Below are 21,970 nucleotides of genomic sequence, written 5' to 3' on the forward strand. Positions count from 1 at the left end.
ATAATCGTATTCGCAGCTCACGCCCAAATGGGTAAAGAAGGCAAAGGGGAATAATTCGGAGCCAGTGGGGTGAAGTGAACTGAAGATATAAATTAGAACCGGAATTAATTTGATGGGGAACGCTCTTCAATGGAGTTCAAATCTCGTTCTTGGTCAAATGACGAGGAGATAGACAAAGAGATCGATGAATCGATGCTTCCAGCATTGCTCTCGCTCTAGTTTACTCTACACTTCGATAACAATTCCAGTATTTTTATAAACCGTAAATACTACATTAAAGTAAAATTGGACATTGCAATGTTTCCACTGAGTTTTATTTTGACACTACGCGTTTCGTTGAAACAAACAACATTATCAACACACTTGATAACATTATCAACACACATGATGTTGTTTGTAACAAAGAAACGCGTAATGTCAAAATAAAACTCGGTGGAAATATTTCAATGTCCAATTTGAGTTATATTAAGAACTTCCACCACATCATGCCTAACATCATAAAATATATTCGTAAATACTACCTTTAAAAACCTTTTTTGTTGAATCCTACAGTAGGTAATTATTCTGAAACAATTCATTTTTTTATATTAATATGCTTTTTATTCATTAATTAGTTGATGAAACACCGTGCGGCGTTTTTACTGTAGTACTCCTGTACTGTAGTGCTAATGCTACTCTTCTCTTATTGGGTTAATTTCTTCAGGTAGTGGGAAAATCGTCAAGTGCAGTGAGTGAATTTATTCATCAATTCTCTGATTCAATTTTTTTCGCGTATATATCAATGAGCAGGCAGATCTAACAAAGTATGTAAGCGTTCTGTCTGAGAAACTGTCAGTAGAAGTTCTTCAAATCAATAGCAAAAAGTTTGCGGAAGTAACTAGCCACGTACGATGATATTGCAACTAATTATTGATAAATGTAAAATAAGTTGCTCCAAAAGCCGCAACGAGTTACTTTTGTCCGTTTTACATCGACCCGGATTTGTGAGTGAGTAAGTGGCTTACCGGTTGAGAGGCTGTATTTGGTCCCTGCAGTCCTTTTCTATCTTTGCAAACCATTGCAGCAAACCTGGGTCGGTGTGAAACGGACAAGTGTAACTCGTTACGGCTTTTGGTACAACTAATTTTACATTTACCTGTCAAGGCCGTCGAGCTAATTCCCTCATATTTAGTAATTATTGATGGTGCGAAAATTCATAAAAGAAAAAGTCGTTCACCTTAGCCGAGATTCAAATCCTAATACTCCAACTTTCGGTCCAGAGCTATAGCCAGGTAAGCCACCGAGGCGTCATACCCCTCGGTGGAGTGACTCCGCATAGTTATCACCCGGTATTAATTGTTGATATTTCACTGTCCAAGATTATTCAAACCAATTTTCTCGAAGAGATATTAATTCTCGCAAAATAATCATTCACAAAATATAAAGCTGCCTACCAGTGGCGGATCCAGGATAGGGACTAAGATTACGATTCTATCGAGTGTAAATTGACTACCCAAGGGAGGGGCTATAGCCCCTTTCTGGAGCTACCTCTGGATTGTAATATACCAAAAGTATGTTAAATAGGCCCTAAGTTTAGAGATAATTTGTATTTCAATTCGTGAAAGAAGGTAAATGTCAAGGAAAATATAACTAAACACTTTTGTGCAAAGAGGTAACTTCCAAATACTTCGATTTTACTTAGTTTGTGTTGCGACCCATTGGGGGTGGCCATAGCCTCCTTAATCAACCCCATAGATCCGCCATTGCTGCCTACCCTTACTCCACCTTACCCCAACCATTCATTCTACTTCTCCAACTACCTCTCAAAGTACAGGGTGTTTCAAAAAGGACTTTACAACTTGTTGTTGCAACAATTTTTAATACCACAGATTGATGAGGATGACCGAGAGCGAAATGTTTTATTTATGCAAGATGGCGCACCACCACACTGACGTCCGGGATTTTCTAAATGACCGCTTCCCAGGTCAATTGATTGGCCGTGATGCGCCAATTGCATGGCCCCCCCGTTCCCCAGACCTGACACCACTCGATTTTTTCTTCTGGGGTTTCATAAAAGATATGGTGTACGTACCTCCTTTGCCGGCCACTCTAGCTGAACTTAGAGCAAGAATTTACGCTGCTGCTGAGCAAGTTACACCTGAAATGCTAGTGAGAGTCTGGGAATAAATCGACTACCGATGGGATGTCTGCAGAATAACCAACGGAAGCCTCATAGAACATCTTTAGTTTAAGGTAAAAAAACACTTGAAGTTTTTTACTTGAAAATAACACCAAAACTAGCTCTGTACCTTGTTTAATAAAATTTATATGAATTTTCAAAGTTGTAAAGTCCTTTTTGAAACACCCTGTATTTTGTGAATTTTCTCCGAACTTAAACCCCTTAAATAGGCAGTTGAAGTTCAAGAGATATCCGCCCAACATCATCCCCGGTTGATGCCGGATCAAAATGCCACTGCTGACGAAGCCAGGAAGAGAAGAAGAAGATAAATGGTTATTCACATAACTCGCCCATGGTTCTGCGAATTCCCCAGAGATAGATCGCAAGCTTGTGTGTATTCACCAATACATATTTTTCTCCCAACCTCGACGGAAAACGGAATTCCCAAGCATTGTGATTTTCGCTTTCACCCTCTCCAGCGCTATGGGAAGTGGAGGATAATTTTCTCTCGATTTAATAACATCTCCGGAGGGAGGCAAGCCAAGCGCGCGCGTTAATGAAATTCCTCGACACCATACGCTGAACACCATTGAAGCTCCACGAAGCGGCTTCGTCGAAGCGGAGCGCGGTGAGCGAAAACGCCTTACGCTAGATTTAACGATAATCCAAAAAAAAAGTCATATGAATGAAGGATATACGGAAGGAAGCGCGATGGAAGATTGTTCGAAAGAAGGAAAAAAAGGGGAACTTGGCGCGTCGCCGTAAAATTTCGTTTTCCGGGAATTCCAAGTCCAAAGGAGCTCCACGTAAAAGAAAAGAATGGGGGAAAAATTAAGGCATGCAGGTTAATATTCTTTGCGGTCGATGATGCATTCCGTTCTTCGTACCTAATTTTAATTCAGTCACTCACCCAATTTTACAGCATGGAGAGAGAAAATAGCTTTTTGCAAGGCCATTAGTCAATAGAATGAATATTATCCTACGAGTTACGAGTTATCAGACAGGGTAAACGAGTATCTGGCTTCGTACGTGGCTTGGTAACTGGCTTCGTCCGAGGTGGCATTTTAACCCAGTATCCGACGGGGATGATGTTGGGCGGATATCTCTTCAGCTTCAACTGCGTATTTGAGGGGTTTAGGTTAGGAGGAAATCCACGAAATACTTTGAGAGGTTGTTGGAGAAGTAGAATAAAGTAGTTGGTTGGGGTAAAGTGGGGTGCGAGTAGGCAGAATTACATTTTGGGTACTATGATTTTTCGAGAATTGATATCAAACAGGGTAAACGGGTCTACGCCTGACGCATGCTTTAGGGCCTGCATGCGAGAGAAATTACTTTTTCTCGAAGTCAATGCTTAGTTTTACAAAAAAAAAACTATGATACATTTAATATAATACATACATATTATGTAAGATAAATGTAATACGAGCATATTTAAACCTATACGTACGTACTAAATACAATTTTGGTTTTACAGAGTAAGTACACATATAGATAGCGTAATCGTTATTTTGGTACATTTTTGCTTACATTTTTATAAATATTATTTCAATAATTTTTATCACATTTATTACTACCTATTTTAGATTAGCCCTTTCCAACCCTGAGATGCTTCTGAGAGAAAAAAAAATCTCAAGACTTCTCATTTATAATGTGTAAATTTTCTTCTCAACCATAATTATTACGGCAGCTACATATTTCGCCTTTAAACTTTGCTGAGCAAGAGAACGCGCAGTTTAAATCTTTCCTGAATAGATCTGAAACTTTATACATTTACGATGTTAATTGCAGCATTGGGTTATAATGGGTTAATATACTTTGTCGCTATCCCTATCAATAGCCCACTATATGTTTTCTTCTCTAACTCAAAATATTCATACAACTTCGTTTCAAAAGAGGTTAGCGTTGAACTTTGTTTCAAAGGTAAATGGAGTGAGTTCCAAAATTTCTTTGATGTTATTTGGACTGAATTCTGGTAGTTAGTAGCATGATGAATGAGGATGAGGAAAAGATCTAGGTTTTTGAGCGAGTGATATTAACCGAGTACTGAGGATTATTATTAAATATTTTGAGAAAATAATACGGATGACTATTTCCTAAAAGTTCATTTAAAAGCACTTCCAAGCGATATTTTCTCTTATTTTGAACCTTCAGCCACCTCAATCATATTATGTGGGGAGTTATGCTTTACACAGCTGTAATAACAGTTCGTATTCACACAGCTGTTATATAAATCTTAAACGTGAATTTTAAATGTGTAGTTAAAAGCAACCAGGTCATGAGAAGAAAGACATTACTACGGAATCTGAGAGAAGTTTTCAATCTTTTTTAATATTATGAACAATATATGGATAAATACACGTGTTTAAATCATCCAAAAGATGAGTTGCTTCCCTAGATATTAAGCTAAGAATATTAGAAACAACAAAACGTTTTTAGGCGGATACTGTTTTCACTCTGTTGAAGCTGAACTTATATTTGATTGCTAAGCGTATTATAGTCTACCACATTGAATTGCCTTGGAAAAATCGGCGGGTAGCTCCCCTACCATTTATTTTATTCATTGTGTGAAGAAGAAAGGAAAAAAGGGACAGGATTCGATAATTTGATATTGTATAGCCAGCAATAGTCTGATTGAATCATAAAAACCGCGATGTCAAAAATTACCGCTCTAATGTATGTAAACGTTGTATCCTAGCGGAGAATGTACCTGATTCATGAAAGGATAAGGGTGGTAAAACGCCACTATCTTCGAAAGTACAAAAAGCATTACAAATACCATAAAAACGACAGAGTTAATTGCTGTGGCAGCAAGCAGATGAGTCAGCTCGTTTGAAATAGGAAAGATAATGAGAAGCATTCCAGGTACGTATATTTTTAATAGCTCACAATAATTGCAATGCCCAGACATGTTAATTGCTTTGTTCTAACGGCTCGTCTAAGTAAGAACGCGTAAGGGGAAGAATGTAATAACCACATTCCTATACGTAATTTCAAATCGCGTAATGAAGAATGCCTGTGAATTGCATATTGCTCGAAGATTGTCAATGGAAAAGTACTACGGGGAACGAGCAAGAGATGATGAGAGAAAAATGACTCGTTCAGAAAAATTGAATAAATTTATAATCTCTCTCTTCGTCACAGCTGAACTGTTCAAGTGATAGGATTGCCGTGGAAAAAAATTTCTGCGAAGGTACTGTTCATTGACTTAATCTCACACACCTCATGACCCACGATATTCTAAGGACCAGTAAAAAAAAATTCCCCAACATTTACGGGACAATTTCCTAAGTGCTCCTCCTCACTATTATGGTTAAAACCACAAACCACATTCGATTGACCAGGACGCTTTATGGCTTAATGGTCTGGAAAGAGAAAAGTAGGTACACAGTCACTCAACCCTTGACTGAAAGAAAGCGAAACACCAATTGACAAGCCATAAAGAACCCAAACAAAGGAACGATGTCCCAGTCAGCAAGATGTTCTCACTATGGAGATGAACAAGGAATACTCCTCTTCTCTTTCACTTGATGTATTATTCATTGCTATAAGTTAAGTGTATTAAATATTATAAAGCGTTAAAACCCCCTATTCATTTTGAAGCACCCGGTATTAACGCTAGTTTCAATGTAGCTGAAGGAAATTTCCCTAAGGTGCGCTTGTAAATCGAGTGGATAATCTTGTATAAAGACCCAGGCTTACTACTTAACCTTCCAATGCTTTCTTTTGGCTGAAATCATGACTGAAATTTTGTAATGGGCCTGATGAACAGGTAAACCGAACAGAAGAAATTAGAGGGCCAGGTGCTAAATAATATTGCAATTACAATAAAACCATTCCCCTTCCTGTCCTTAAAATTCCCTCAGCCCAACGCTCCATAGAACAACCATGGTACTGTTCCGAGATCCATGATAATAATTAACATAAATGAATAGGGGTAATAATCTCCTAGTATTCTGCCAAGCATTGATTGATGTTGATAGGGCCGGATTTAGGACGTGGGTGGCCCGGAATCCATTTTGCTGGGTGGCCCGGAATCCATTTTGCTGGGTGTCCCGGAGGTGCCACTAGTTGTGTTCCGATCTACATTAACAACGCCAACGGATGAAGTGTTTTTTAGCAGCGTTAAACATTTATTAACGACAATGCTGACGACTACATGTTAGCCAAAAAACAACCCAACTTCACTTCGAATCTCCTCGTTCATTTGTGGAGCCAAGAGTGGGGACTCGAAGAGAGATGTTTTGCCGAACGGATGGATATGAGAATTCGTTTTTCCCCCGAATCATAAAGGACTTAAATAAACACTAGTCCCGACTTCGTGATAGCATTTAATTTTTTTATCTGTAAACGGCTTGTGTCCTAACACCCCCTGCCAAACGCCTTTTAGGCAGCTTACGGATTATTATGTAGATGCAGATGTAGATATGTTTTTTCTTCTGTTTTTTTTCGTTTTTGTGAGATTTACCTCTATATTGGTGGAAGGCTCATGGTTTCTCAGGCCTTGTTGGCCCTGGGTGGGTGGGTGACCCAGGGCCCGGGTCCCTTGGTCTCTTTGATCCGGCCCTGGGTGTTGAGTGCACTTGAGTTGGTTCAAAAAGGGGATTATTTTACAGTTACATAAGAAGAAGGGGAAGGGGAGAGGGGGGGAAAGGGAGGGTAGGGTTTGTTTTGGCTTTTAATGGGCGATGTTTAGCCCGGGCGTTTCAAACGCCCTTTCAACCCAGATGTGGGCCATCTCCCTAGTCCTCACCTCGATGATAGTTGCCCTCTCTGGCAAAACTTCAATGAAGGTTAGGGAAAAACATTGGTCGAAGGTACTGTTGTGTGAGGAAGTGTGAATGGGGATGGGTTCATGAAAGGGGGGAGTTTTGCAGGAGTGCCTGTGGTTATTCATTCGGATGGATATGGGTGTGGTACATTCTCCTATGTAGTACGAGGGGCAAAAATTACAAAATAGCCTGTATACAACGTTGGAGGAAGTGCAAGACGGTGTGGAGGAGGATCTATTGATGACAGGTGAAGTGGTGGGGCGTAGAAGGGGGCAGCATTTGCAACGGGGGCGGTTGCATGGAGTCAGGGAGGAAAGTGGGGGCAGTGCGTGCCGTAAGAGGGGGCGGGTGGATTTTAAAATATTACCTAAGTTAGGTGCTCTTCTGTAGGCAATGGAGGGGCAGGATGGAAGAAGAGCAGCCGTGATTTTGTTTTTGCTGATGATAGGGTACAGATCTTTTAATATTTTTTTAATTTTTTGAGTGCCCGGGAAGAATGTGGTGGTGAGATTAAGTTTCCTGGTTTGTTCTTTTTTGGTGCGTGGGGTGTACTGTTCGGAGGGAGAGAGTATTTTCTTTTTAAGCAGGGGTTCTGGATACTCTCGTTTGAGGAGAGCATGATGGAGGTTCTGTGTGGCTCTTTGAAGAGATGGTGAATTGTTGCAGATGCGATGGGCACGGACTGATAGGGAGTAGGGGATTGCGTGTTTGGTGTGAGGTGGATGGCAACTGGTGTAGTGCAGGTATTGTTCATGGTTGGTGGGTTTTTTGTGGATGGAGGTGCTGAAGGTATTGTTTTCAAGGCGGATGTTTATGTCAAGGAAGGTAAGGGAGGAAGCAGAAATTGATGAAGTGAAAGAAACGGATGAGGTGGAGTTGAGGGATGCAATGAATGTGTCTAGCGAATCACGCCCATGGGCCCATAGTAAAAAAATATCGTCGATGAAGCGGACCCACAGGAGAGGCTTAAGGGTTTGGGAATTTAAAAAAGAGTTTTCCAGGTGACCCATGTAGAGATTTGCGTAGGCTGGGGCCATTCTGGTTCCCATCGGGACTCCTCGCTTCTGTAGGTAGATGGTGTCGTTGAAGTTGAAGGCGTTTTTGTTTAGAATCAGTTCAGCTAATTGGGTGATGAAGTTGGTGGAGGGAGAGTGAGGCTGAGGGCGTTGGGCAAGAAAGTAGTTGAGGGCATTGAGGCCTTCGTGGTGGGGAATGGAAGTATAAAGTGAAACGACGTCAATTGTCGCCATTAGGAGATTGGTACCGGTAGGGATAAGGGTTGAGTTAAGTATGCTTAGGAAATGATAGGAGTCTTTTATGAAAGATGGGAGGGTGGTGACAAGAGGTTGCAAGTAGTGATCTAGAAGGGCTGATATTCTTTCGGTTGGGGAATTGCGGCTAGACACAATGGGACGGCCAGGGTTATTGGGTTTGTGTATTTTGGGGAGAAGATAGAATTGTGGAGTGTTGAAATCGGCAGCTGATAGAAGATTAATATCGGAGGGGCTTAGTCCTTCTGCGGGGCCAAAATTTTTAAGAAAGGAGAAGATTTCTTTTTGAAATTGCGGATTGGGATCATTGGGGAGGGGAGAATAGGAAGTCGGGTCGTTCAGTTGCCTTAAACCTTCCGCCACATATTTCTCTTTGTCGAGAACGACTACCGTTGAGCCTTTATCCGCTGAGGTTATGATGATGTCTTTGTTGGCGGAGAGATTTCTTAAGGCCTGAAATTCCAGGCGTGTGAGATTTTTAGGTGGGGTGAGAGAATGGAGGAAATTGTGATCACTGATTCTGTTGAGAAAAAGTTTGATGAATATTTCTACGGGATGGTTAGCATGGAGTGGTTTAGGCTCTCGTACAGTCGACGCCAACGAGCGGGCAGTCCTCAGCAAAGGATTATCTTTTTCACCCACGCCGAGAGTTAACCACGTGAGCCTTGTGACTGACGCCCTGAATTTTTGCCGGAACCTGCGATGGAAAGCATTCTGGCAGTCTCAACAAAATACATCTTCCAACCATGACACTCTTCACCCATTGGCTCAATTCGCCCCACCGTCTGTACGTAACATATTAAAATGTAGCAATACCTTTGTCAAATTTTGATTCCCTATAAGATAGATTCGAGGCCAATAAGGGCTAATGTTTTTTAAAGGGTCAAAGTTGCTTGGCGATTAAGGGCGGAGAAGAACACTTCAGGAGAAAGCTGGCGTAGTCATCTAACCACCACCACCACCAAAAACGAGTTTCTTTTCGCATTTCAGAGAACAACACAACACCATCGGCTGTGCTCGTCTTGTGTGTGGACTATACTTAGGACCAAAGAATCAAAATGGAGAGTTTACAAACATCTTTAACCCATTTCCGAAATTTTTCTGCATGCGATGGTGAAGTTATTTACGTACGTCGCAATGGTGGTATTTAGCTATCCAGTGAATCATTTTGGTTAAGCATCAATTTCCTCCTTCAGAAATGACCCGTAATGACCCGTAGAAGTCACCGTGTGGTGACTACTATCGGCGGAAATAAGGGAGATCGCTGAACTTAGAGCATTTGTATGAAATTCTGCCGAAGCTCAATGGTGCATTTTTGTAGTGTGCATGCCGCGGGGTGATTTTCGTTTGTGTGGTTTATTTTAAGTAATATGACCAATAAAAAGATTTCCTAGCGTGAAAATTTTGGAAATATTTTTTCCATGTAGTATAAGTAACTTCGATATCCATGTACTTTTCTAAATCTCGGAAATCGAAATATACCTTTCGGCCATTTTAAAAATCAGAGAATGGGTAAATTTTAATTTTAAAAAGGTATTTGTGATGCGGAGTTGTCGTTTTCTCCATAAAAAATACAATAATATGCATCAATCAAATATTTTGCCCGTGATGGGATGAAGACGACGTTTCGCCGTTCTCATAGTTTTTCACGTGTTCTTCTTCTCTCTTTCGACCGTAGAAGCTATACGTTTACGTTTAAACAATGTTTAATGATTTATTGTTGTAGTCGAAAAAACAATGAGTAAAACGATATATGTCACGGTCCTATGGAGATTCGGCAGACTTTCATACATACATTCAAAGTTCAGCGTTCTACCTTTTTTGCGCCGATAGTGGGTTAGAATCTAACGTTGTTTACTTTCTACGAGTGACCTTGATATAAAGGATCGAAATGAAAATTTTCAGGGAAAGTATAATCAATACAATTTTACTAATAAAAATAAACTATGCAATGCCATTTCCACTTTATGATACTTGCATGTAATTTACAGGCAGTAGGCGTCCATCTTGAATTTTCGTTTCGCACCCGTCTCTTTCCATCAGCGGGCTTATTCCGATTGGATCCAAAAAATGGACTAATAAGTTAATTAAGTAGTTGCAAGCTTCAACAACACATTTGTGGAAATTCGAAACAAAAAAGGAGTTCGGGTTTTCTTCAAGAGACTTATGTACTCAGAATGGTATAATGTAACTATATGGCCATGGTGAGCGGAATGGATTAATAATCTGAAAGAGACTTCTATCTGTAGGGGTATTGTGTCCCCCTTTTTCTTGGAAGGATAAGAAAATAAAGGCAAAGGTTAATGTGTTGAGGTAGATAGAGAGAGAGAGCTAAAGAGAAAATATTTTATTTCGTAATCCCAAAAAAGATTTTTTTTCAAATACACATACTCGGAGGCTACTCATATCAACATTCTAAACATTTACGAGAAAATAATCGTCCGTATTGCACAAATATTCCAGTACTTAGCGAAACATTTTTTACAAGAAATACAAACAAAAAAAAGATACGTTGATAAAGGCAACCCAACGAGACAATTCATAAACTTAGACAGAAACAAAGTTTTGCGCAAATATGCCATTTGAACAAATTGCATTTCATAACATTTACTATGGTAAGGCCGTGATCTTTGTTTTAGAAACAGGTAGTGAAAGAGTCTTTGCCTAAATATACGGTTATTTTTGTAACTACGTATTTCACTGGATAAGGCAATCCATAATGCCATAAGGTAGGGAGCGCGATAAGAAAAATGTTTGGAATCGCAATTCTAAGAGTTGCTTTCCCTAGCAAATGCCTCTTCCTCCACCTGACCTCAGCCTTAAAAGCAAGATTCGTCCTTTTTAAGGTCGGTCGTTCAACTCTTTTCACACCTACCACCCATTCTCGGCAGCTGTTTTCGCTTTCCCCATTCCCTAAACTGGCAGACCGAACCGTGAAAGAGGAATCCCCCAAACTTCTATGAAAACGTTTGGCCGACATCGGATCATAATAGACGGAAGAAGAGTATTAATACCCGGGATAGCATAACCCTTAAGACGATATATTTAACTATGATATATTATTTGAAATGTTTTCAGTTTGTTGAAAGAATACTAGGAAATTGCGACGAGAAATTAGCTACAGTTCCCTCGTTAGATCCCTTTTGGAACACGCTTCTTATGCCTCGTTAATGTTACTGACCTCTTAGAAAGACTCGAATGGAAATCACTGTCGGAGCTTGGACTGAGAACTGGACTAAACCTATCATGTAAATTTAAGAACAGTCTATTATCAAACGAAGTAAGCCATTTGAAAGAAAATAAATTCCCTAAGGCCGTACTCTTTGCTGTGCATAAAGGTCTTTTGTTAGAGTAAATCAGCTAGGTGAGTAATTTGATCCTTAAAGTAAATCTGCTATGTGTGTGAGTGAGCTTACGCGATTGTTTGTTTCATGGTGTTTCAGCTTAATTTTTGTCTATCACCCCACCGTCATCCTTCCAACTACTCCCTACCCTCTTGCATTTTTGCCCAGCAAATAGTACGGCCTTGGGGAATTTATTTCATTTCAACTGTTATAAGCCGTAGATTGTTTAATCACCTGTATCATGAAGTTAGCCATGCCTTACGAACGCCAACATACTGCGGAAGATCAGATCATATTAATAAAATAGAAAGATTGACTGTAGAACTGATAAGTTTATAATGTCGTTTATTCCACGATAAATAAGAGATTATAACGGCATAGTTAGAACTCACAAATAGATTAGATGACTTGTAGTGTAATATTAGTGGTTGCTTTCGAGGATTAGAAGATTTAGAGAATGAGAGGGAAAATTCTCTTGAAAGACTCCCAGTAGGAGGAGTGAAACGTCGAGCAGATAACGTTACCTACGCAGCATTTCCCGAAAGCAACCACCAACATTCATTAAAGAAGCTGTGAAAATCTTCATACAAAAAAAGACTTGTAGTGTAGCCTACTAACTTATGTATACCTCAATGCATGATTATGAATTTTCTTATTATTTCTAAAAGCATGTTTTACGTGTTTGACTAATGAACTATGGTCCCCTCCCCACCTTTGCAGCGGTTGTGTCTCCTGGCAATCCACTAATCACCACACAAACCAACGGCGGTCGATTCCCTGCCATTAAGATTCTCTGTAAGAAAGTATTTAACAAACAATCTCAAGCTAAGCCGGTAAATCCTCAATCATACGTCGATGGTGACCGCTAAAATAGTCTACTGTGATCTACATCTACATAATACCCTGCGAACAACCTCTAGGGTGTTCGGCAGGGGGTGATCAATCACCAGCATGCAGCATGCAATTGGACTCCCACATGCACACCATACAATTCTCCAGAAATTAGCTAGATGAAAATATTACATCCACGCCCAGGGTCATGAAAAATGCACCCATGCAGGACTCGAACCCGCGACATCTATGCTAGGAAACATGTCAGGCGAGATTTTCACCCCATCTCCAAAAAAACTGGCAATTTGGACTTAGTACAAGGTTAAAATTAATAAAAACCATGACTCTCAATAGCCAACCCGTTATTTCTTTGAGAATTAGATAAATGTCCGCATTTTTTAGTTAAGAAGGTAAATAGTCAATATTAAATGATATATTGCTATTTAAGTGTTCTCCTGGTAGTACCGAAGGAAAAATTTTACTATTCCAGTCCTTGTAATTTTTGTTGGCATCAAATGGCCGTCAGAGAGAAATTAGACCCTAAAAATCGACAGATCATCGATAACTCATCGAGGCGACCGGCTCAAAGTGGATAAATTACAATCGTAAGTCCATGGTAAAATTGAGTATTACGATTTACGGAGCAAACATATTACAAACATACCTAATGGAATCATATATATTCTCATTTAAACTTAAATTAATTATTGCAGTACTTTGAGGAAAAACCTGGCGAAAGGGTCTAGCAGGTTAAGATGGTGAAAAGTGCCCCCCGATATTTTGAGAAATAAAAAATATACACTTTAATATCAATAATATTAGAAACTGATCAACAATAGTTGCTCTCAACAATCAAACCAAATATCCTCCTAGAATGCATATATGCAAATGGCGCAAAGCAGTTATTCGGGTTTTTGACCCTGTTCCACCAATTTTAAAAATTTTAAAAAAATTACGATTATACTTTAAGATAGGGGTAACAACATATATTTTTTTCGGCGTGTCTATTGTTTCCTAAAATTTTTAATTTAATTTTTAAAATTTGAAACTTATGTAAAAGTTTAGTTTTCGGTTCAAAAATCTTGAAAAGAATCAGGATGGTGGACCATAATAGTATACACAATTTAAAATCAAGAAAACGATATTACAAAAATACAAACTGGAGATATGGCTAAAAAACTAAAAATCGTGTTTCAATTTTTTCTGGAGTTATTTTCCATTTTTGAGGCCTGAAACTTTGGGTAAACTCACAATTTTGGATAAACTTTAAGTGTATATTTTTTATTTCTCAAAATATCGGGGGGCACTTTTCACCATCTTAACCTGCTAGACCCTTTAGCAAAAAATCACATTAATAGAAATTTCATGAAATTTCTCAATAAATTTCATGAATTAAATTCAATTTAAATGTTCTTAATTACTTGCATAAAAAATCCATAGTCACTGAAAATGACTTTACCACCGCGAGTAGTGGCGTAAGAAGAAATATACTTTGGGGGGTTGGCATAGAATGGGGTGGCAACCCCCTTCTCAGATAACGCGGGATCCGGGAAAATAAAAAAAATTGACATGCCTGGAAATACATTTTACATTACTTTGGCTCCAATCCCCTCTATCCCCTCATTATTCATCGACGCGAAGTGCCCAAAGTGGATCAAATACAATCGTAAGTCAATGGTCCAAATTGAGTATTACGATTACGCATAGTTACGCCACTGACCGTGAGGAACAGTTGGCAACGAAAAAAATGCGACAGCAAATAGTAACTCACTTCACATTCGGCGTCCACTAACAAGACGTAGCAGCCTTAGAATAACAGTTACTAGGGACGTTACTAGAGATAATGGTCGATAGAGCAAATATTACTTGGAAAATTTAATCACTTATCACTTCATATCTAAATCCCTAGGGCTACAACGACCACGAAATGAGAATCACTGGAGTAGAAAACAACTCAGCGCCTGCAATTGAGAAAAAAATGGGGGCTCCTTGAGGTGGAGTGTGACATTTTCCGCAAACAAGGCACGCCAAAACAAATTGTCTTGCAGATTAATCTGGATACAGAGGATTTTAATAATTTATTAAAAACAAATAACCAAACAGAAGAGAAAAAGTACTGTTTCCAACAGATACAATTGAACTAGAAAGATAAATTACCGAACGGATAGGCAAAACAATACGAAGTATTCTATAACGAAAAGATAATTAACAATCCCTAAAATTTTATTGATACGAGTATGTACGTACTATATTTCACGATAATGGGTGGCGAATAGTAATACACCATAATGATAACATTTAACAATGATAAGTTTAATATGCATTGCACCCCAATCTCGCTAAAAGTGAGATAGCTTATTTACAATTCTGTTACAAGAGTCTATGTTTTTAACGTTAATGTTTGATAGCCCTCCACAAGGTCAATTTCAAGGTCTGCAAATTTCACGAAAAAACAAATCTCATTTTTTTTAGATTTATTTTCGATGAATTTTAATAATATTGCACATTGACTCAACTTAAAAAACATATTCTGCTACAATAACTTGTGTAACTTGGAAACAACAAGCTAATCTAACTGTAAAATGAATAAACAATATTTATAAAGTGGTTTAAATAATAATCAGATCATGCACCTTCTAGTTAAGTCTTTCTCTCAACCTCTTAATAATTTTAACTACCAATTTAAACTAAACAATTTAAATAATTTTGTTTTTTTTTAATTTGGGCCAAAGTTACCTTGAATTGGGGTAACTTTGGCCCAAGCAAATGAAAAAATATAAATCTAGTTCTAAACCATGAGTTTGAGCAAAGTACTGCACACAGAGAAATTTAAGTATACCGGGAGTAGCCATGGTGATGACTTTACGTAGTCACTCGCAATGCAGAAATTGTGCGAAAAATCCAGAGGGAAAAAATTATTCGCCTTGATCAAGATATCTCATAGAATTTTTTCTTATAGTGTTCCTGTGTTCAAGTGATTTTAACCTGTAACTTTATTTTACTTGGATCCATTTATGGACCTTGATTCAGGAGTGAATCCAGTGATGCTATCTGTCAACTTATGCAACAACTAAATGCAAATAGTAAAATAAAGAAACATGAATCTTTTTACATCCCTAGACCTAAGTTATTCCATTTCACGGTACGTAAAAGAGATAGGGTGAATACAATATTAACATGTTCAAAAACTTTCAGTCAAGCCTTATGAATTTGGCAGACAGATTTAGAATGTCTATTTTCCACGATCAATAAGAGATTAGAACAGCAGCGTTAGAACTCACAAATAGATTAGATGACTTGTAGTGTAGCCTACTTACTCATGTATAACTTAACCCATGTTTCTGAATTTTATTATTATTTCTAAAAGCATGTGGTAGTATAATTTTTTAGTATGCGTGACGTTTTTGGGACCGTGTGGTGTGCATGTGGGAGTCAAATTGCATGTTGGTGATTGATCACCCCCTGCCAAGCACCCTAGAGGTGCCTCGCAGGGTACTACGTAGATGTAGATGAATGTAATACACGAATTTTGCACCGCCCTCAACTCCAAATCACCTTTACCGTCAATAGACTGGCAAATATTCAGCAATAGGGTAATCGGTCCCGGTATTGTTCCGAATGAATCATATGACAAACGGGAGTTAAGTGAATGGCTGATCGATCTTAAGGGAAATTCCGTTAGGGAGACGAACAGACGCAGAACGAATTCCCTCAGCAGGGAGTGAGAATGGATTTGAATCGGGACCACCAGTGAGCGAGTTAGGGACTGTGGTTTCGCACGCCTCGCTTCCAGCTGCTGTGGCCACGGACCAGCACGACCAACGCAACGTCCGAGAGAAAATAGGGTCGAGCAGGGAACAGGTGACCTGACTGCAAGGACAGCTGGAACAACCGAACGCAAGGCCACGGGGGAATAATGATGCGGCGACCGTCTGATAAGGGGTAAGGGTGTGGTCGGTCACGTAGCTACATCCACGAGGTACCGTGCAAGCCACCACCAGGGTGAGTGGCACAGGGTGATTTGACACCAGGTGTGCAGCATTCATCCTGGCCTTCATCAGAAACGCACTAGCTAGTCCGATAGTTCATATTTACAAATATAAGAAGTCATTAACTATACTCATTTCGAGTTGAGCTATCCTAGAGCGAAACTATCGCAGGTGTTATGGTCCCTAAAGGCCTGTTTACACGATACATTAACACGTACGAGTTAATTTACGTATGCGTGAATGATTTTTGTGGACCGGAACGGAACATGAACCAAATTAGAACAGGTTCTATTTTCTGTGCATGCATTCGCACAAGTTGGGTGGTTACATGGTGTATTTTGGCGTTCATTCTCGCGTTCATACATTTAGACACTAACCCGTACGTGTTAATGCACCGTGTAAACAGGCCTTTACTCTACGCGGAAGAAAAGGACAACTCAAATCTATCGGTTCTGCAGTCTATTTCCTTAATATTATCTTTGTGATCGTTATTATCATAATAATTAGGTTCTCTAAAAATATCTTGAACATCGGGCGAAAAGTTTCCTACTCGAAAATTCCACAAAAGATATCTAATTTTTCTCTTCGATCGGTTAGACTTTCCAATTCTACGGAACTATGTACCCAGGTGACACATCCACCAACCCAATTGTTAAGAGCAGGGCATAATTGGGATGCGCGGCATATACATGCATCGATATCTACATCTACATTGTACTCTGCGAGCCACCTCTAGGGCGTTTGGCAGGGGGTGATCAATCACCAGCATGCAAGAGGATTCCCATATGCACACTACACGGACATAAAAATGTTATGTATACAAGCAAATTATAGTTTCACATTCATGCAAAGGCCAAACTCACCAATTATTCATGAATGTAATCTGATAATAATACTAGAACACAAAACATATGCTGTTAGAAATACTAAGAAATTCAGAACATGCATTAAGATATACATAAGTCATTAGGATACACTACTAGTCAACTAACCTATTTGTAAGTCCAACGCTGCCCACTGCCGTTATTGTCTTTTATTGATCGTGGAAACAACGACGTTCTGAATCTATCAGTTCTACAGTATATCTGTCTTATTTTATTTATAAAATCTGATCTCGCCGAGTATGTAGGCGTTCGTAAGATATGGCTAACTTCTTCGGAAAATACACTACTCTTAAATTTACCTAATATTTTAGTCTATTTTTCAGTCTACAGTTAGATTCCCATCCGATTTTACCTAAGAGGTCAGTAGCAGGTACATGGCTAGCTAGCGTAACTATCGTAACGACTTTTCACGCACCTGGAAGGTCTTCTATGCACGCGTTCTAAATCTGTTTTTAAGCCTATTTCATGAGAATCCTAGCACTAGCAGCGTATTCTAAATTTGGTATAACGAGGGAGAAGTAGCTAATTTCTCTCACTTTTTGTTTGAAACCCTAGGAAAATTTTTGAAAGACTAAATTTTCTATCTATTAGAGTGCTGCCTATTGCCTCTATGATGTATGGACGACGCGAAGCAAAGCCAGAAAGAACTACATCTTCATTCTCATGGACCCGCAAAGCCTTCATGGGGTATTATGATGAACTCCTTTCAATTTATTTTGAATTCTCATATTGAAACCCCTCCGATGGGAATGTGCAAATAGAAAAATCCTTTTATTTCTCGCGTTTTGCTGAATAAACTTAAGCAGATACAGCAAACCTTGTGGATTTAATGTTGTTTTGTGAAACGTAGAAATAAATTTGACTTATGAGACTGATCGAGGCCATAAAAAATTCCATTGCGTTCTTATGTTTTAAAATTAAAACTTGGAAATATGTAATGTGCGAAAGTTCCTCAGAGAAGAGTTTACTTTTTTATAAAATAAAATCCCAAACAAATTTACACTTGAACTATTTCGCGTTCTATCCTCAGAAAAATACCGAAACAGAAATGATAAGAGAAGAAGATATTCTGAAACAACACACTAGCAAAAGGAAAGATTTCCGGTTCAATAAAGCAGCCGCGAAGGAACTTTCTTAAGGGCTAAAACACATGAAAATTTAAAGGGCATTCGATATCCTTTGAACAAGGGCGAGCGGGTATAGGAATAATTAACGATTAACCTCAGTATCTCCAGGGCGGGGAGTCGAACATTAATTAAACCACACTCTTCCGGGGTATTCAGGATATAGGGGAACGAAACTTCAAGAGGAAATGCTGGGCCGTAGCTTACCGACGCGTTCTGGATTCGTGGATCTTCCGGATATTCGCCGCGTTGGTTTTCAGAGGTTGAAATCGGTACGATACCCAAGTAGCAACTAATATCCCAAAAGCATGCAGACAACATTGTCGGCGTTAACATATGACATCTGTACAATATCCATGCATATCTAATTTACGTTGTAAGGGTATATGTCAAATATTCAAAGGACCTGCCTGACAACGCTGCGACGAGTCGCAGCGATTTCCAACAGTGGACTTGCAGGTCAATATTACATCATCTCTTAGATGAAATCGAAAGAAGAGTGGATGCCTCGGAAATTCGGGAGATAGCAACAAAAGGAAACCTTGTTAACGACATAACCTTTCCCAACCCACCCCCCTTAATACTCATCACCCCCTCAAATCCCCCACCCCAACTCGAATGACAAACTAAGTTTTCCCCTCCTTCCCTTCCAGGAATTTACCTAAGCCCAGCTCGGAACCAACCCCACTCCATTAACAATCATAGTACGTATAAACCTGTCCCCACCATATTTTTTTACATTTTCTGTAATTGATAATGGTGTCACAGCCGAAATAGAAATAGAAAATAAAAAAGGTCATAAAATAGAAATTTTAATAAATATTTTGTGGGTGTAATAAAGTGTCTATTTTTGATAATATCTCTTATATTATTCACAACGTCTAATGAGTAGATAGTGGATGTACTTATTATGGTTTTTGGCAATCCCCAGACATACAAACAAAACATTTGTGCTCTTAAATTCCATACAGAACAAATGCTATACTATTTGGAATAACAATTTTTTAATGCCACGGATATTAAAACTTTGATATCTATGCAGTGATACTTTTACAACTCGTCGTGGGTGTTACAAATATGATACCTATGTAACGTTGTCAAAATATCCATCATGAAATAACGTCTTTTGGATATATCAACCTTATTTAGATATCCAATGGATATCGTCTGCTGCTTGGGTGGGGGCACGATAGACCACATGTTTCCTGCAATAAACAAATATTTCTGCCTAACTGCCCATCCTAAAGACTACCCTCCCATCGGTGCGGGCAAACTTCAATAAAAAAACTACATGAGCCTCTCACATGACTACCTTGGCTCAAGCTCCTTACTTTGAAAATCACAATAAATTCAAATTATGAAGACCGCTTACGTAATTTTAAATACTTTTTAGCGTCTTCAATGTCGAAAGCTTAAAACTAAATTAATGGTTGCCAAATTTTGGAGGCAATAAGGATGTGTCAATAGACCGCATGTTTTATGCAAAGATCAAACGTTCTAAAACAACTCCCTCCTCAAGGCTACCCACCGCCAACCATACTGTGACTATGATGCCGACTACCCTATCTAACCCAACCTTTTCAACCTCCGACAACCGACGCGGCGAAAAGTCTGGAGGAGACGACTAAGCACAACGTGACGTCACGTATTATGTGGGATTGGAGTAAGGCGTGATCGAAACTGAATTCAGAGTTGATCGCATCACTGGTATCACGCACTCATAAGTTTCAGTAAAATTCTAAATTCTTGCGACTTCGATTATCCATATCTCCATTATTTTCCATATCTCCCCAATTTTCTCAATTAATAGCGATGTTTGGAGGGAAACCCGGTGCTCGGTGCGGATGATTTTACCCAAAAAGGGGAACAAATTATGCTTACAAATTACAATTAAATTAAATCTCATACAAATTAAACTTACCAAGAGAAACAAAAATACATATTGCAAGTGAATTTCCATAGGAATAAGATATCTATGAAGTAACCCTAAAATTTAGCGACTTTTGGAAAGGAAACCTGGTTATATAGTATGGATTATTTCACGAAAAAAAATTAAAATAAATACTATGTAAACTTACTATGGAAAAAAAAAACAAAATATAGCAAGAGAATTTCCATATGAATACGCGATTTATAGAGTAACATATTTAAATTGGCTATATCTCTTCAAAATATATTACTCCACGACCATTCGACGGAAAATTTCAGTCTACTTATCACGAAGTATTTTTATTGCAAACAATAATCCCTTATTGTATTTTTTCTGTTCTGTCAGGCTCCACGATAATACACAAGTCTTTTCAGCCTAAAATTCTGACCAAAATATCATCCCCCCTGCCTCAAACTAGGGGTGGTCTTGCCGGGAACTGAAGTGATTTGCACGATCCGCGAGTCTGACCAAGGGCTGATAGCGGGTGCAGAACAGCGACCTCTCCATTCTAATGGATGTATCCAACCCAATTATGATTTGCTACCAAGACTTTCACCCCTTCCTGCACGGAGGTCCCATGGTGTAATGGTTAGCACTCTGGACTCTGAATCCAGCGATCCGAGTTCAAATCTCGGTGGGACCTAAACTTTTTTCACGTCATGCTGTCAACAAGTGATAAACTTGGGTATCAGGTGCATTTTAGAATTCTTGAAAGATAAAAATTTCCATTTTTTAATGCCTTGTCTGTAAGCTGAACGATGGAAAGTACAGCTCTCACTGGCCACCATGCCCAATTCGCATTAAGTAGTGCTTGTAAAACTTAAATTTACTCGTTAAAACTTTGATAGATTTTTTACAGAATACGATAAAAATTCTCAATTAATTAGCCACCCGTAAAATAACGCCATTTTGCTCAAAATCGTGCAAAATTGCATGATGAATTCATGATGATGTTACAAAAGAAATATTTACAAATTTATAATACAGGTCTCTAAAACACGAAATTACGATATTTCGTGAACCTCCACATATGAAAAAGACGCCATATCAACTCGTTTACACTAGGGGACATTGCAAATAAAAGGTGACGGTACAGAAAGCCTCAGTTCAACAGGTTGCCTTTAAAAAAAAGTCTACTCTCAGAAGACGTGAGCGAAATCCTATGCTTTCGAGCTGTGCCCACGACCGTTAAAAGCGCTACGTAACTATATAATCACTCATATCTCTGAAAAATTCCGAGATGCCGATTTTTCTATTGCTACCGTAGCACCTACATTACCTCGACCCCTCCATCAAAACTGGCATCAAAATAACCCATAATCATTATGGGCAGAGAATTTAAGGTCTGAATAATTTAAATAGACTGAAGAGTAATCGATTGATGTCATCCTGCGTGTATAAACATCACAAATAGATTTAAAAATCCGCACAATATATCCATAAAAGATCCCAAGAACAAAATAGATACTCCGAAACAGCTTTTAGACTATGAGAAAAATTCTTTCTCATATGGCGGGATAGGGGAATAGAACGGGCTACCAAGGGTAGTTTTTTAAGCCTTCCCTTGTAAAATAAAGACCATCATGAGAAGGTTAAATAATATTGAATTATAAGACTCTTTTTTATTTTCGAATTTTTTCTATGTGTAGGGTAAAGTTTACATTCTATTT

The 21,970-nt window shown here is 38.8% G+C and overlaps 1 non-coding gene across 1 annotated transcript; it reads left to right on the plus strand.

The window, feature by feature from the left end:
- Positions 1-20,871: 20,871 nt before the first annotated feature.
- On the plus strand, positions 20,872-20,943 carry Trnaq-cug. The gene has a single exon. It is a non-coding gene; the product is annotated as a tRNA-Gln (tRNA).
- Positions 20,944-21,970: the final 1,027 nt, after the last annotated feature.

Source organism: Ischnura elegans, chromosome 8, assembly GCF_921293095.1.
Source record: "Ischnura elegans chromosome 8, ioIscEleg1.1, whole genome shotgun sequence".
In the NCBI taxonomy this organism is placed as follows: domain Eukaryota; kingdom Metazoa; phylum Arthropoda; class Insecta; order Odonata; family Coenagrionidae; genus Ischnura; species Ischnura elegans.